The sequence below is a fragment of the Cyanistes caeruleus genome, chromosome 14, assembly GCF_971803275.1.
Source record: "Cyanistes caeruleus chromosome 14, bCyaCae1.hap1.1, whole genome shotgun sequence".
In the NCBI taxonomy this organism is placed as follows: domain Eukaryota; kingdom Metazoa; phylum Chordata; class Aves; order Passeriformes; family Paridae; genus Cyanistes; species Cyanistes caeruleus.
In genome coordinates, this window is record NC_141714.1 from 19,511,515 (window position 1) to 19,529,610 (window position 18,096).

Here is an 18,096-nt window from a genome sequence, read left to right on the forward strand (position 1 = left end):
CATCCAGGTTTCCCCTGCAGGGCTGCTCTGCACATGCTTCCCTGGCTATTAAACCAGACCTCCTGCTTTCCCACCCCCAAAGCGTTAAATCCAAGGAATTAGACCCTGCCTGGGTTGGTTTTGGTTTTTTTCCTTTGTCATTATTTATATTCAAAATACATTTTAACTGAGGAAAGGCAAAATAATACATGGTTGTCGTACTAATTGGCAGCTGCTATGGGTAACAACCGTGACAAGTTTCAGCTCTGTCCACTTCAACCCAGCCAAGTCATTAAAGGTTTCCAGGCAGAGAATTGGGTTATGAAACCCAATATACACTGGTGGCTCTGCTGGTATCCCTGCATTGCTAAGCACGTTCTCAGCCACCCAAATGCAGGTTCAGGAGGATTATGATCCACAGAGGAAGGCCTCAGCCAAGCACTGAAAAGATATTTGTTAGCCTCCAAAATATAAATAAAATATTTACAAAGAGAATAATTGACTTTTGATGTTTACTTCAGGCTATGGTTAAGCAGGCAGTGTCTGTACTAAGCAATGCAGTGACCACCTGCCACAAATGCTGTGATATTTGACAGATCCCTTTCTGCCAAGAACTATAATTCCTATTTAAATCTAAATAGAGGAGCCATGAATGCAGATTTCTCATCACAAAGACGCTGATGTTAATCCCCAGTACAGAAAAATAAGAAAAGCCAGAACGTTTTATTGGATTTTATATGGAAGATAATTAAACAGTATTTCTTCTTTACTTGGTATACAGCATCCCATCAACCTTCCTGCTGAAATTTGTTTATAAAGAAAGCCAGAAAGTTTTATTACATTTTTATGTAAAAGAAAATTAGCATTTTGTACATTTGAACTTACATTAGAATAACAAAAAAACGGATAAACAAAAAATGACCAAAGAATGATGAAAATAAACAAAAAAATAAAAGAGTAAGGAAAGCACAACACTGTTCCCATGCACACAATTTCATATTCCAAGCATGCAAACCAAGTAAATGTTTGTGTGCATATGTATGTACTGTATATATTCATGTAGCAAGCAGTTCAGAAAGCCTCAGCTGAGGAAAGTTAGGAAATTCTAGAATTAGATGTGCTTGCACACCGCTGATTTGGCCTTTTTGATTGTGTACACACCAACGTATGCTGGGCTTTCTTACACACACACCCCACGGAAAATGGTGCAGTGTAGGCAGAAAATTGGCTGTGAGAATGATGTAATCTCAGAGAGAGCTGCTTTGCAGGAGCCTGTTCTCTGCCCACAAGCCAGTTTGGTATTTTGGATGTACCCAAGGAAGTTCTCTTAGCATGTTTCCCAGCAGGTGGGTGCTGCCAATCTGAGGCTGTGTGAGAATGTGTCTGAGGGTGCATTTAAAGAGAGCTTATTAATAGAGGGGAGGGGGGCAGGGGGAGCTGTATCCAAGGCTGCATCCTCGGCATTTAAAAATGTTTCACTTCAGCCCGTGCTGCCATTTACTGCATTATGTGATGCATGTGGATTTTCCAAACAAAAGATGTTTATGAGGAGAGTATATTTTAAGATCCCTTTCATGACTGCACAGACCCCTCTCCAAGCAGATGGCCTGACAGTTGCAAGAAAACTATTCATAAGCCAGAAGTAGCATTGAAAATTCTTTTTTTAAAAAAAAGACAGTTTGTTCTCCGTGTACATTTTAAGCAGGTACTAATTCTGGCCATGGCAGCACCTTCCCCAACCCAGCAGCACCACGGCACCCAAACCTGGCTGCTCCCACCTCTGCCCCGTGCACAGGGCCCCTGAAATTCCAATTCCACTCACTGCTAACCTGGAGTAATATTGGGGATACAACAGTTTCTCTTTTATAGGCGGTGTCCTCAGCGAAAATGATTGCTTGGCATCTGTAAGAACGCAGAAACAAGAATTTCCCAAGGACGTGAATATATTAAATTCCATTTTCATTCTCAGCCTTGACTGTTATCTAGCTGGTGTTTAACAATCTTTGGGGAAAATAATCAGCTGAGAGCAAAGTAACTAAACCTGAGCCACTTTACCATTCCTAAGTTCATGTATTTGGGGGGAAATCTTGAAGCAATGGCTTCATGCAGCTGCATTTGCTGACCCTTTTAATTGCCTGCCTCAGAACCTCCTGCTTGAAGGAAACGAGTGCTTCCATATCATGCACTTGATAAATAAATAATGCCATCCCTCTGGAGACAAAAATTCCATCTCTAGCACAAGGACAGGCACTAAGTGTCCTTCCAGTTTGGGGAGATGGTTTGTTTTTGCTTTTCCTTCACCTCAGGAACCGAGGCTTATTGTTTGTCACATCAAACACATTTAGAAATATTTCTGAAAAATTTGCCTAATATCCTGCAGCAATGAGTTGCAGGGTTGATTATACACTGCACGAATGTTTTCAGTATTTTTCCTTCACCTTTCCATGCATATTTGTGCTTCAGAGAAAACAGAATAAATAGCCCCTTCTCTCTGTTTCTGTTGTATCATCTTTTACTCTTGTGTTTTGGAAACTAAACAATGCTAGTCTTTTTAATCACTTTTTAGATGGAAGCCTCTTTCCTCGTGTGTTTAATCATTTTTGCTGCACTTTTTTGCTGCAGAACTACGTACATGTGGGCACATACACCCTGGAGCAATCAAAAAGCTTGCTAAGAGCAGGTTTTAAGGCTTCTCAGAGGTTTGCTCTTCGCTTCCCAAACGATTCCTGTTCCTCCCATTGTAAATTCACTTCTAGAAGGAGGGTGCCCTGTGCAGGTGAGGGGATGGGGGTGCAGATGTGCAGGTTTAAAGGTGAGGAGCAGCACAGGGAGGCTTCACCTCACGCTCAGCTCCAGGCCAGCCCAGATTCGCTGCAGGAGTGAAGCAGAGACCGGCCAGGGTAAGAAATCGTCTGTGCTGTGTGAGGATGAGCCTTCCAAAGCCGCCCCCTTCCCACAGCTCATTTGTAGGTGGTGGAGCTCCATCCTGCTGAGCCTCTCCTGCACTCCTGTGGCCCTGCCCCAGCTCTGAGAACTGGCGTGGAGGGGACACATCTCAAAGGACAGCGTGAAGGAGGAGTAAGAAGCTGGTGAAGTCTCCAGGAGAAACCTGCTCTCCTCACAGGACCCCATGGAGGTGCAGGAAAAGCAACTGGAGCTGCTCTTTTGGCAGCTTTTTGTTCCCTGGAAACAGAAAAACTGCAGAAGGTTTTTGCTCGTTCCTTTCTGTGTCCAGAACCTCTGTGTCTCCCAAAGACCTGGGGGAAAGCAGCACACACTTCAGCAGGGCAGGGGGCTGGCTGTACACAGGTTAGCTGAAGACCAAATCTGCTTTGCATAGGATTTCCCCAGCCTAATTTTAGCCCTCCTACTTTCACTCTTAAAATCAATCTGAATATATCTTGTCCATGCAAAGTTCTTTGCTAATCCTGTTTGTAGTTTTAAATGCCATGTAAACATTTTCACTGTGGATTAATGTGCTGTTTCAAAGCAGTGGAGATTTTAAGATTGCCATTAATTCAGAGCAAGAGACTTCTGCTACTCTTATGGTTCTTTTGGAAACTTAATTTCATTCAATGCCCTTTTGAAGGCTTTGCACTAGAGTGTTAAATGAATGCTATCAAAGGCCATATTAAAGAGGATTGTATATAGTTGACCAGAGTTCATGCTCAGGCCTAGTTTTAGACAGTATCTTACAATGAAAATGTGGTTCTTCAATTATACCTTCTATTGCAGAAATGAAATTACCTTGAATGCTTGGTGTAGTAGGCTTATTTCTTACAATATAATAGTAAATGGTCAAATTCTTCCTCACAGTAAAACATATCTGATTAAAAAATGAAAGAGAAAGAAGAATGTGAAAAGCAAAATCAGTCATAAGAGCCCTGGGATCAGTGAAAAGACAGCTTGGACAAAGGCTCTCCCTTTGAGGAGCCCAAATAATTCCAGGATTGTCTGAATGCCTCAAGTAGAAATGTCTGAAGTGCCTAATGTTCTGCCAGCTGATTCAGGATGCTGCAAAGGGGGATCAGAGGGCCGAAGTCAATATGCAGAAGCTTTTAAATACATTCCCACTACTCACAGTAATCAGAGTAATTTGCAAATACATCTTCTTAGCAAAACTTAACATCTTTGAGATCACAATCACAATAAACAATTGATACAATTAGAGTTATGAAGCTACGTTTTGTGTAACCGCAGCTATTCGCATTTATTACATTTCTAAGTGTTTTCTTGTCTGCTTTCCCAACTCCTAATGCACATGTGATTTATTTGGAGAGCAGCAGTGATTGCAGTCCTTCCCTGGGTGTTTTCCTGCAGGGTTTTAGGTGTGGTTTCCCCGAGCAGAGGGTGCAGCCTTGGCCAGGCTGCTCTGGCAGGCAGAGCTGGCACCTCGGGCTTGGCCTTGGCTGAATTGAGTGGCTGCTGCTGCTGCAAATGCACACCACAAGCTGCTGTGGAGCTCCCAAACAGCCTGCCTGCCTAATTCCAGGATTACAGCGCTTAAGGACAGGTAAGGATGATGAACAAGTGGAAAGGATCTTATGTCCTTACATCCGCAGGGAGTTCCGTGCCTCTGTCCTGCTGGCATTACTCGTGTAAGCCTCTCATTCATCCACCTTGGGAAGAGTGATTTGCTCAGCCTTTGGTGTTTTGCTCAGGTTTTGATGTGCCAGCTGAGCGAACTCTGTGATTGCCTGTGTGTATGGGAATTAATTATGAATTTAGAGTGTATAAAGCAATCTTGTGGACTCCTGCTTCATTAGCAATCTGATCTGTTAGCCACTGCACTGCTGGCTGCCTCAATTCACACTGCAGATACCATCACTAGGGTCTGTGAGGAATTTGGGATGTTCCACCAACTCTTTGCATTGAATTCTTACCACCGTCCTCTTATGAGGAGGGCAGCTCGTGATGAGAGGCTGAGTGCAGGATAAGTGTTGTTCTCCCCACTGAAAAGCTGGCCTGTGGGAAAGATTCTACTGATTTTCTTTCCCAGAGAAAACAAGTCAGAGTGCAGTGGTCTGGCTTGCTGGGCATGGGTGTGCACCTCTGCTGGCTTCAGGGACAGAGTGAAATGTCCCAGGAGCTACAGCTGAAAAGCAGAACACAAGAGTGAAGTGGTTATTTTCTTCTCTTAACCAGCCTCTTCTTATTTGTAAACTAATTAAAATTATTCTTAGGCAGTTTGATACCCTGAGCCACCAGCTGCAGGAATCTTATTGTTTGGTAAAATGGAATCATTTTTGTTTTCAATAAGAGACCTGGATCCAGGTCAGGGCAAAGAAACATTTCTATATTGTATGAGTTGTCAAGAAGGATTAGACAGGCTGTAATCTTGGTCAGTCTGACTTCTACAACTATGGAAAATTACAAAGATTGATGTTAGTTGCAATCTGTCTTATTCACAAAGTGGTACAGGATGAATCTTCATTTTTGAAATACATATTTTGCTAAAACTAGAATACATATGAAGCGATTTTTTTTTTCTTTTTCCCATCAGATTGATAATAGTCTGTGTAGGAAAGGGCTGAAAAAAACAAAAAGAAAAAGTTAGAGCTATTTGAATTGTCATGGCAATATCCTGGATTTTTCAAGAAGTTTGGTTCTGTTTAGCTAGTCGCTTTAATTTTCCTTCACTAACTTGTCTCCATTCTCTGCCACAGTGATAATTCTTTATATGACTGTCAGCCCTTTGCATTGTGACAGCTTAAATTAATGTTTTGATATTTCTCTCTTTGTAAGAATACAACAAAGAAGACAACTGCCAAGGATAGGACAGAAACTATATGAATGTAAAACAGAAACTGCGCACCAATAAAGCCAGAAGGAATAATTTTCATGTTATTTCCTTATTAATGAGCTTTTGCAACAACTAATCCTGAAGTCCTCAGGTTCTCTGGGCTGGTATGGCCCTTGTGCTTCATGTGGATTGTGATGAATTCCTACAGGGGACCTTGGACATTTCTGGGAATGCTTCAGCTCGTTCAGGCTGGGATGTTTGATACCCCAGGGTTCAGCCTGTGCTGCTGCACTGCCCACAGGTGCAGGCTGTGGTGGATGAGCTTCTTCTGCCCTCATAATCATAACACACTTCTGCACAAAGAACAGCCTTCTGCAAACTCATACATGCTCATTTCCACACGCCGCCTCTCCAAGTGGTAAGATCAATAAGGAGAATTCCAAAAGGAAGGTGAAAGGAGGAGCTGGAAGGATTTGATTTGGCACTTACAAAAGAAATGATGAAAAGGAATTGTCTTAAGGTTTTGTGGAGTTTACACCAATCCTTATCTAAGGTTCAAGGCCTTTAGCAGCATCGTTCCTGCTCTTAATGTATGCTGCGAAAATCCCAACCCATCTGGCGTTGCCGTAAATGAAGCTTGACTTCAATGAGGATGGTGTTTTTCAATGTTCTTTTAAAAACCCTTTTAAAAAGATCTGAGATATCAGATGCAGTTTAATGTTTCAGTATAGCTGAGGATTTCATTATTACCTTCTCTCATTTTTATCATTTTCCGTCTGTTTTTCCTCTCACACATTCCTTCAGGACCTGGCCTCGCCTGAGAGATGAGGAATTTAAATGAAAGTAGAACAAAAAAAATCAATTAATCCATTCTTTGTGGCAGAAGCCACCAGATGATGCTGTTACTCTTACAGCTTCTTAGCATGTGAGCGAGATTTCAGTTTTTGAAGGAATGTTGCATTGTTATTAGCTTAGTTTTACAGTAATCCTCTGAGAGAAGCTACCAGCAGAGTGTGTTTTCTGCTTTATTCTCTGTAGGATGCAGTTCTTAGGACAAATTACATTCCTTGGAGTTAAATGTGCAGTGCCATACTGCAAAGTAGTGTGCTCCAGAAGGAGGAGGATCTCCTGTGATGTCTGCAGGTACCACTGTTACAGGGTAAAAATAATAATTAAAAAAAGAAAAAGCACAAAGAAAATGGGTTTTGCTTAGGAGAGAGTCCACATTATTTCCTGTTTTAGGGAGAGATCAGAGCCAAACCCCCAAACCCTGTCACTGTGGAGAAAGGACAGAGCTGTCACAGATGGAAGCTGAAGAAGGAGAGGACACTCTGCTCACTGTGGATGTGCTGAGAGCCGTGAGCAGAGCAGTGTTTGCATCCCAAACCATCCCTGCACCTGCACCTCTCCCTCTTTAACAGAGCTGGTCCCAGAGAGCTTCAAAGAATAGATCAAAAGTGTGAGCTGTACTATTTATCTCAATGGACCACAAGTGCTGAAAGCTAGAGATGAAAAATTTAACATCAGATTTGTCAAATATTTCACTGCTGATGGGATCATTTTAGTAGAAATGACCAATGGCAGTGCTTATCCATCAAATTGAAGGTTTAATATAAAAAATAAATAACATGGGAGATAGGGCTTCTAGTGGGTTATTCATTTATGCATTTTAATTAAAACACTTGATTGTTTAAATGCAAATGAAGCAGACTCAGAAATGCCAGCTGAAAATCCCAGTGGCAGCCGGGGCTGGGTTCACTCAGGTGTGCTGATGGTGCTGAAGCACACAGGAAAGTTTCCCTGTCTCTGCAGAAGGTGTTCCTGCAGCTCCTGGCTCTGCTTCTTCCAGCAGGAACAGATGAGAGCCCCTGGACACTGCAATCAAACCGGGCAACTGTGCTGGAGGGCACGTGTCAGCATCCAGAGCACAGCAAGGCAGGAGTGATCCAATCCAGACACTCCCCTCCCTATAACTGAGATTGTCTTTGCCCCAGGATTTCCAAACTTCACCACCATTTAACGCAAAAGAAGTTCTGTTTATGTTTTGTAGGTCTTACAGGGCTTACACAGAAGCCACGAGGGCCCATTGAGAGCTGAAGCTTTGCTAAGCCAATTAGGCAATCGAATAAAGGCCACAACTGAAATGGATTTAAGGGATCAGTGAAATCAAATGGCAAAAATTAATATACTAGGCAATTAAATCAAAATTATAAAGCTGAGACTGAATTTTATTTGTTGGTCTTGGGATATTTACAGGGAAGCTGGTTTTTTTTGCAGTCTGAAGGATGTTTGTGCCCATCAGGTGTGAGGTTTGTGCTGGTTCTTCCCAGAAGAAACCCTCTAAAACAATCCTGACCTGTTCCCCTTAAGGAGGAGGTACAGCCACCACAGTGCTGTCAGGAGCTCTGCTTCATTCTTTTCCACCTTGCATCTCCCTGATGTAACAAGTTACTAGCTTGCTGTTCTGATTTTCCCTTTCTAACACAGAAAATCTTTCCATAGAAATGGCACAGATGACAGCCAAATCAAGCAGTAACAGCTTTGGGGGAAAAAAATAATAAATCCAAAAGAATCTTCCTAATTATATGCCAGATTTACAGAGTTTGTTGTTTACTTTTAGGGACCTGTATGTAGTGCTGTTTCTCCATTCCAGAGTGCAAGTATGCAAGTGTGTCTTTGAGATAAGGCAGTATCATCCTGGTATAATGGAAAGGAGGTGAAAAGAAAGAGTTCAAAATGCTTTATATATTGGGATCTTCACTTGTGGTGTTGACAGCAGCTGCAACAAAGATCCAGGTTGAAGACAAGTTAAAATTCATGTTGAACATCTCTGTGGCATTAGCACAGCTGGTAACAAACCTTTACCTCTGTCCCCATGGGCTGTGCAGCCACGAGAAGGAAAAGCTTCGTGTCCAGAAGCTGTCCATGCTGCCTGGGAAGGGATGCACCTCTTCCCATCACGATCCTCACTCCTTTCAGAATCCTGCTCGTGGTGATTAGGAGCAGACCTGGTGGGTGAGGCTGCCCATGGAAGCCTTGAGCCAGGTGTTTACAGGAGGAGGGTTCTGTGTCATGGATATCTGCCAGTGTCATTGCAGGCTGCTCATCAGAGGAGCAGAGATGTGGAGAGCAGGCTGGGGAAACTCTTCCCTGTTTCCCAGCTTAATGAAAAATACAGACAATGCAGTAAAATACATAAAAAATAAATTCTTTGTGAGCTCTCCCATCAGTTGCTTCCTCACCCTTCCTTGGGCATTGAATGCAGGTAAATTCCTATCCTGCCCCAGATTAAATATTCCTATTTTTGTCCCATCAAGCTAAATTTTGCTTATAATTAGAATTTTTCTAGGTTTGAGTCAAACTGATTGCAAGGAACCTTTCTTGTAAAGGAGCAGGTTTTCCTTTGAGCACAGGCTGGGTCCAGGGAACTGGGCTGCAAGGTCTGGGCTGGAGCAGAGCCCTGTGTGTGCTCGTGCAGCACCTCCTGCTCTCCCCACAGCCTCAGCAGCACCGTGGGATTGATCACTGGCCAGGGCTCACCATCCACACACCTTTCCCAGGCACCTCAGCTCACATCCCTGCCTGTCACTGCTGGACACAAAATGAGGCACATGCATGCAGCTCAAGGTGTGGTGAAAGAAAGAGTTCTTTACTTATTCTTTCAGGTTTCTGACCACGACCAGGGATTGGATAGTCAGGTTAACACCTTCCCAAGTGCACTGGCTGTGGGAGACATCCATCAAAAGGCCTGTCTTTAATGGAACACCTATGTTTATGGTTGCTTTCCTGGGAAAGTGGCTAGAACTTGTCAAAAAACAATATCAAAGGCCTGATTCTCAGGGCAGCACCTGCCAGAGCTGGAACTGGGTGATCCTTAAGGTCCCTTCCAAGCCAAACCATTCTGTGATCCAAGAGCTGGGACTTGGGCAGGAGCTGGGAGAGGGAGAGGAAAGGAGTTTTCTCACGGCTTGGGCTGGACATCCCCAAGGACGTGTAAATCCCAAAATCCATCTGTGCTCAGCTCAGAGCATGCCAAAGGCTGCTGGGGGAACTTCTGTGAGCAAGTCTTCCCCAGCATGAGAGGAGGGCTGCAGAGCCAGGCCTTCTGTTTGGGCAAAACCCAACAACACCGCTGAATTAAAGACATAATTGAGGTTTTGGCAAAATTGCAGCACAGCTGCCCAAGGTCATCTCCAGTGAAAGTAGCCGAGGAGGTTTACACGGAAGATGTTAATTGGATTTTGGTTTTCTCTTTAGAAAGGTTCAGAGCTATCAGATCTCACCCCAGTACAAGCTGCATGAATATGTCCAATGATATTGTGAGCTGATTATTGTTCATTCTTAACGGCTTTCCATCTCCGTAACAACAGTATTAGCTTTAATATTGTGCCCAGGGCTCTGAATATGGACACTAATGGAACTCAATCAGCTCTTAAGGAACAAAGGATCTCTTTTCCATGGCTCCCTGTGACTGTCAGAGGATTGGATTAGCAGCTTGTCAATCCTCCGGTTCGTGGCGCTTTTCTGATGCGCTCTTGAACGCTTGCTTAGTACGTGGAATTCCATTATCTGAAAAATTAATACAAAACATTAAATGAGAGCGATGTGCTATTCCCTCCTGACCTGATTATTCTAGATTATTTAACTAAGTAGCCAGCATACCCCCTAATTTAAGAGCTGAATTTCTACCACACAAAACGTTATCTTTTCTCATAAAAGAAGCCCACGAAAAGAGCAAGCTCAATTGCCAATTATGCTTCTTCCATGAAATCTCTTCTATCCCCTTCAGGATAGGTTTGGGTAAAAATATAATTGCAGTGGATAAGGAAGCTTAAGAAAAGATGTAAATGAAAAATGTTATGTGTTGGCATCTGATTGATCCATTTGAAAGAAAGAGAAGGAGAATTTGATGAGATGGTAAGGAGCTCATAGTTTGTTTCGAAGGAACCCAGCATTTTTTTAACCTGTACAGGGTGCTGAGCTATAATTAAGAACGGCAAGTCAGTGAAAAATCTATTTAAACTCCTGACAGCTTCTCTGCATTAGCATTTTTGACATCTACATTCACTCTGGCAAATCACTAATGTGATTTTTTTTTTTCCAAAATTATATTTTTATTAGCTTCCTGCATATAATAACAAAGTAAAAATGATGTTGCAGCCTGGACAGGTCTTTAACTCAAAAGCTCAGCACTTACATTGTGCTTAATTAGCTGACTGATTATTGTTTTATTCTGAAAGAAGTTTTGTAAATATGTTTTCATCTATAAAACCTCTAAAGGGAAAACAACTGTTTGATACTGTTAGTGGTGAAAAGTGTGGCAAACCCTGGATAACAAACACTGTGATTAATTGATGTCAAGATACTCATGTCTCGTAATAAATAAAACCAATAATTTATACCATTACTTGTATTATCATTTATTATTATAATTACTACTATTATTAGTAGTATATTACCCTTATTACTGTTATTACCATTATTACTATCACTATTATTTTGGGTGAACTTTGAGTTCTGTAGGTCTTTTCCATTCATAATTATCCTAAGGAATAATAGAATTAATAGATATAGAAATTATAGAATTAATATAATATAGAATTAATAGAAAAATAGAATTAATTCATAATTCTATCCTAAGAATCATGGCTCAAGCCTGGTAACTTGTGTATAGGTGTAATATTTTCAAACACATCAACAATCTTCCTCACAGTGTGAAGAATTGATGATAACATTTAAGTCAGATGCACTGTGAATGTGTTGGGTATAATTCCATAGCAAAGAAATACCATCATTAATTAGAATGCTTTCAGATTAGTGTTTGTCTTGCATAATTCAACATTTGCCAAAGTTCAGGAAAGATATGCACTAAATAGAAATTATTACTTTGATAATGCTGCTACATTTCCTCTCCTTATTTTTAATATGGCTTTTTAATTTGGGTAATGAGTATATATCACTAATCATTTTGAAAGCCTATTACCAACACCAACCAATTCATCAACTTGAGTTAATAATTTACTTTATTAGAAAAATTGGAACTGGACACAGCTGTGGAGGACTGAAGGAAATAAATAATAATAATAATAAAAAAAAAAAAGCCTCCTTAGCAGATAACCTGTTTTCCTGTGTGCATAAAATGCCCCTTGTTCTGTCAGGACTTGTTTTCCCACTGCTGGAACTCCACTGGCAGCCTTTAAGCTCCTGCCTGAGACACATTCCACTGCAGGGCATTTGGAAATTAAATGCTCAAGGAATTAGGAGAAGAAGGTCTTCTCCCATACTTAATTTTCCCATGTATTATTAGTAGCTGCCTCTGCACTGCTAATGCCCTTCTCCCACTGTACAGCCATGAGCTGGCAAGGTCATTTATTTTTCAATGTGTTTACTGGAAAAACGTGGCTGCATCTCAATGATTGTTTTGGGAAAAATAAAAATCTTGGGATGAGTCATAAGTGAAGAAAAAAAGGTCATTTGAGAAGATTTCAATAAGGGAAGAAATTGATAAAGAAATGAAGATGAATATGGAAATGCATTCTAATTAGAGTGAAAAGTTTGAAGACTGCACCCTGTAGTGAAATTAGTGTCTGCAGCAGACAATGCTCCTCATTAACAAATCGGGACCTCGCTTTTATTACACTTAAACCGAGATTCTTCACTGTGTCCTGCCACTTAAAAACATGCATCAGTGACCACCACCTCAGCCGTGGCTCTGCCTAACCCTGCACACCCGTGAGCAGAGAGGAGCTCTGCGAGGAGCCCCGGCCGAAGGAGGGATGCTGCAGAGATGGAGAGCACTGCGCTGGAACTGAATCTCCCCTTGAATGGTGGAGGAATAATAAGGGCCCTGGCTACTGAATCAGGCTAAACTGCAGCATTTATTTATTTTTAGTACAGTTTTATCTGATGACAATGCAGTCATTATAGCCTTTTGTTGTTAAGGTGTGTGTATATTTCTGTTTGAAAACCTTAGGGTAAGGAAGGCACGAACGGTGAAGCTTTGAAAATGAACCCCATCCAAACAGTCACAACTCCAGTTCTCCCAAGTTCTGGCATTTTTCATTACTGTGGGTCGCTCTGTGGGAAGGAGAGGAAGCAAAAAAACAAAAAGAAATGAGCAAACACCCGGAGAAATTTAAATTAGAAGCCTTGTCTTTAATAAGATCTTGCTTTGACATTAATCCCTGTCTGCAGCTGAGGTATTGTTTGCCTTTGTTGGAGTCGTGGTCCCGTTCTCCTGCTCAGCTCCCCTCGTGTGGCAGCGGCCGTGGCAGGGCCAGCACAGCCCTGGAGCTGAGCTCTCCCAGAAACTGCCACAGCCCAGGTGAGCTGAGCTAAATATAAACCAAACCCCAGCATCTTCCAGTCTGGAAAACGTCTTCTCCGATTCCCCTGTGGAATATTCTGCCAAAAATCAACTATTTGCACACAGTGAGTTTTAACAGATTTCCCATTTTCTGATGAAAACGAATTTCCCTGAAATATGGAGAGTGCTGGTTTATTGCTGCTTGCAGCCCACATGTTTAGAAAGCAGAAGCTGCATCTCCACAGCTGAAGCAGCCCCATCTGTCCCTGTGGCTGCCCATGCCCACAGCTTGGCCACCCAGCCCTGCCAGCCCTGTGGCTACCTGCCCGTGCCAGGAGCCAGCCCTGCCGTGCCAGGAGCCAGCCCTGCTGTGCCAGGAGCCAGCCCTGCTGTGCCAGGAGCCAGCCCTGTGGCTACCTGCTGTGCCAGGACCCAGCCCTGCCATGCCAGGAGCCAGCCCTGTGGCTACCTGCCCGTGCCAGGAGCCAGCCCTGCCGTGCCAGGAGCCTCACCTGAGCTCCCCCAGGATCTCCTCGTGCCACTCCAGCCTCAGCAGCAGTGCTGGGTACCCAGGCTGAGACACCTGAGAACCCTTCCAGGACCCAGAGGGGCTGCAAGACATCTGGAGAGGGACCTTTCACGAGGAGCTGGGGTGACAGGACAGGGGGAATTACCTCACTTTGGGGGTCGTGCACAGGGTAACCCTCTACAAACTGAAAGTGGGGGTTAGATGAGATACTGGGCAGAAATTCTTCCCTGTGAGGGTGGTGAGGCTCAGGCACAGGTTGTCCAGAGAAGCTGTGGGTGCCCAACCCCTGCAAGTGCCCAAGGCCAGGTTGGACGAAGCTTGGAACAACCTGGTCCAGTTGAAGTGTCCCCACCCACGGCAGGGCTTGGAGGAAAGTGATTTTTAGGTGATGCAAAGCATCCCTGGGCTCTGATCCAGCAGGGCTCTGGCACTGGCAGGAGGATGATTTCCCCAAAGCTCTCAGCCCAGCCGCAGCTGGCAGCGAGCACGTCTCAAACACAGAGAGCCTGACTCGCATAGCAAGAGGAGGCCACTTTTATTTACTTCTTTAGTCTTGTGGAAGAGAAGGGGGGCAGGGTGTAGATAAAGGTAATAAACACCTCCAAGCTGTGGCAGGGTTTGAAATGATTCTGCTGTTTATGGTTTCTGCTGGCTACAAGTAATTCTGTGTCTGTGAAATGGCCAGCAGCACCTTCACGCTGATAGGGCTGAGTCCCAGCGCAGAGCCAGGGCCAGGGGCAGCAGGATGACAAAGAGGAGCACACAGGTACAAGTCTGCAATTGGCCTGACTCCTCTGCTGCTTTATGGGCCTTGTTCTCCCTGCTCCAACACTTGTATTGCACTGGTGCCAGCCTCGGGGAGCCCTCGGGGGAATGGGAGCTCTTCAGACCCTCCAGACATGAGGAGTGAGGATTTTCCTGCCGTGGCACAGCCTGACTGCTCACACACACACACAGACACCCCCCTGCACCCCCAGCCTCACAGCTCTCATTCTCCCTGCTCAGGGCTCCTGCTCTGCTGTGCTGTGAAGCCATTTGGGTAAATTTGTGTTAAAAGCACTGATTTTGGTTACCTGCCTTGTCGGGGGTTCAGCTGGCTGAGGTGGTCCCTGGGATCCCTGCTGCCACAGGCTGGCAGAGCTCAGGGGCAGGGCCAGGGCTGTGGGAACAGAGCTGGAGGGGGGATGCTGCAGAACTGCAGCTAATTACAGTCAGAAATCATAACTTTAGACAACTCTAATGTTTGCAGCTGGAAAGACTTAAAAGCTATTTGCCTCTAATCTCCCTCTGACAATCAATGAATTGAACAGTAAATGTTATTAGACTAATTTACTGTTCATCAAGAGTAAGAAATGAATAGAATAATTTACTATTCATACATCCAACTGTGTGACATGTGTACAGATCAGTTTGAAAGAAAAGGCAACATTAGGGTTCCAGTTCTCCTCCCATACCTTTTTTTTAATTCCAATTTATCTCCATTCTCATCCTAAAGCTGCTTTGGCTTTGCCCCAGTGGCAGAATGACCACATCTGTTTGGATGCACATCTGCCTTGCTATGCAGAGCACTTTGCCTCTCGCCCAACCATCTCCACTGAGGAAAGCAGCCCCAAACTGCACAGCTCGAGGGGAAGCTCCTGCTAATTCACACTAATCCCTGTGAGAGGCACTGACCTCCAGTTTCCAGCTGCCTCCCATGGGGATGCTGCAGTTGTGCTGCATCCTGAGCACCTCATCTTTCTGCTCTGGCTACCCTGGTTATTCCAGAGTGTGGAGCATACAAGGAGTAAATTGGATTAATTTTTCTTCCTAGGACAAAACAGGGATGCTGTTAGGCATTAGAAAAGCTGGAAAACCTGAATATTCTCAGGAGAGTTTGGCAATATTCATGTGTGGAAAAAAATCCAACCCAACAGGTCTGCAGCCTCTCTAGTGGAATAGTGTGAACATTTTAGATATTAAAGACAGAATATGACATCACTTTCTGGATGTCACAGACCTGAGCACAGGGAAAGGACTCTGAGAACTGAGCTGAGGTTCTCGATGGGGCTGTTGTTACCCCCTGATGTGGATGCCCTTCCCACCCTCAGTGGCTGTTCCTGGAGTCTGGGCTCTGCTGCTGGTGAGAGGTGTGGCAGCCTTTACCTTCACACCCAGCACAGGACTGATGCTCTTCCTATCGCTTCTCCTTGCCTCAATTCATTTTTCCTGCAAGCTGCACCAAACAGGAGCAGTTCTCTAGTTCAGAAAAAAGAGCTGATCAGTGCACATAGACTTCTCACTTCAGCTGCATAGTTTTTCCAGCACCCCAAGAGATCCCACAGTTCTTGTTTTGATAAACAAATGCCACCTACCATCTGCCATCTCCCATTGCCTCTGTCAGGAAGTGAGGGCTGGAGAATTCTTCCAACTGGAAGAGTCTCAGCTGTCTCTGCACTTCAGCACTACCCTTTGGTGTCATTTTAAAGGTCTGTCCACAAGCTCTGACGTGCTGGTGTTGAAAAGAAAATCTGACAAAACCAAGGATTCAACCTTGAACGTTTAGGAATGCTTTTGCTTTTAAAGCTACTTACGAAACCAACAACAAAGCAGAAAATACAGTTTTATCTTTTTTTCCTGTTTCTGAGCATGTACCTTCTCAGGACCTGGCAGTCTGGCTCGTTTCTGTCCCTGTCACTCCAGCACCAGTAAAAGAGATCCCACCAGCCAAACACCACATGGAGTCTGCAAGAACCTCCTCCCTCAGAACATCTCCTCTCACACATGTGAAATGTGGGAAGGGCTCAGCAAGGTTCCCCAGCATGAAAACTTCCCTCCCAAGGTGTCAGCCATGGCAGCGAGGCAGTGCTGCTCTCTGTCTGTCTGTCTGTCTGTCTGTCTGTCCGTGGAGGTGCTCAGCACTCCCACAAGGGCTCAGCACTGCAGGGCTGAGGAACCGGTGGTAGCACAGCTCCCATTCCCAAGTGGCAGGCAGAGGGGGATGCAGTGCTCCCCTGGAACATTCCACCGAGGTTCCAGGGTCACCTGGGGCCGTGGATCTCGTGGGACTGTCCCCATGGAGAGAATGTCTGCTGAGAGCAGTTTGGGGTGGCAGCACAGCCGCTCTGGCAGAGCCATCGCTGTCCCAGTGAGCTGTGCCAAAGGCTGGCTGTGCTGGTGTCCACAGCTCGTGCACACACACAGGGATGGATCACTGAGAGCTTGTGCTGCCTGTGCAGAACACACGTGAGGAAAGGTGCTGCTGCCCTGTGGGAGCAGAGTCCTGCCCTGCCAGGCAGGAGAGCTGGGCTGCAGCCAGCTCTGATGGCTGTGCTAGGCAATGTTTAAAAAATAGAATCAACACATCAAATGATCTGTCATGTAAGTTTTCCGTGTCAAGGAAAATAGCCCAAGGCCCTTCTTCCCACATTTGCTGCTACAACAGCCAGACAACCTGGCCTCTGAATTTATTCAGGTCTTTAATCAGGCAAAATCCCTGTGATCTCTGAGGTTGGGCTTCACGGTTTTGGAAATAGATTATGCAGTTTTCTCAAAGGAAGGCACTCACCTGAGGTTCCTGAGGTCTGTGGTCACTGTGAGAGTCACACACGTTGTGCACAGCCTGCTGGAAACATGGGGATGTTCTCGTTTGTCCCAGTCCTGTCTGTGCAATAAACATCCAGCATAAACATCCTGTGCAATAAACATCCAGCGTGGCTGCTTCAGAGCCACTGCTCGTGTTCTGTCTCCCTCTCTATCCACACGAGCAGATGCTCTCCAGCACCCAGGTGACTCTGAGTGCTGCTTTCATCCTTGCCTACTTTCTCTGTTAATTTTTTCCCTGCTCCTCATGCTGTGGTTTACCTTTCCCCCAACTGTGTTGCCCTAAGAACAAATCTGGTCCTCCACAGCTCAGGCACAGCAAAGCTGCACAAGGATGCAAGGTCATTGCTACTCTTAATTGGTTTTGTTCCCCTGTTTAAGGCACAAATGAAATTTCAATTGGCCGGAGTGGGATTTTCCCTCCATGCACTTACTGTGCCTGCTTTTCCACCTTAATTAACTATTTCTCAGGTTTTTCAGGCTATTGTGGGATGCAAGTTTTGCCTTTAGGAAAGAACAGCAACCTAGAGGTGTGTTCAGCTGCTGCAGACTCTGCCACTGCCTGCTCCAGGTGGGGCAGGACCATCACGGTGCTCATTAAAGTCTCCATTCCGCGTTCTGAGGACTCCAACTAATCCAGAGCTCTAAAATGAACACACTTTGTGGAGATAAAGAATGAAAAACCAGACATGAGCGAGGGTTCAAGAACAAATTAAGCCTAGGCAGCCTTTTAGGCCAACATGCAATTTCTCTGGCAGGCAATATGGTTTTCTTGTATGAAACCTCAGTAGTCAGTAGAGCTCTGTGCTGCCACTACCCCTCTCTCCCGTGGTGCAACCCCGGTTGCTCTCACTGATGTGAGCTATTTCTGAACTAAAGCATAAGGCTTGTCATCCCTGCTGTTCTACCCTGCAAGCAGGAGTTAAAAAAAGGTCGACTACTATGTTCAGGCAATAT

At 44.5% G+C, this 18,096-nt stretch overlaps 1 long non-coding RNA gene across 1 annotated transcript; it reads right to left on the reverse strand.

Moving 5' to 3' along the window:
• Nucleotides 1-12,599: 12,599 nt before the first annotated feature.
• LOC111928543 (uncharacterized) lies at nucleotides 12,600-17,275 on the reverse strand. Its single transcript, XR_002864168.2, has 5 exons — nucleotides 17,105-17,275; nucleotides 15,912-16,067; nucleotides 15,703-15,795; nucleotides 15,232-15,366; nucleotides 12,600-12,799 (listed from the first exon to the last, which is right to left on the reverse strand). It is a non-coding gene; the product is annotated as an uncharacterized LOC111928543 (long non-coding RNA).
• Nucleotides 17,276-18,096: the final 821 nt, after the last annotated feature.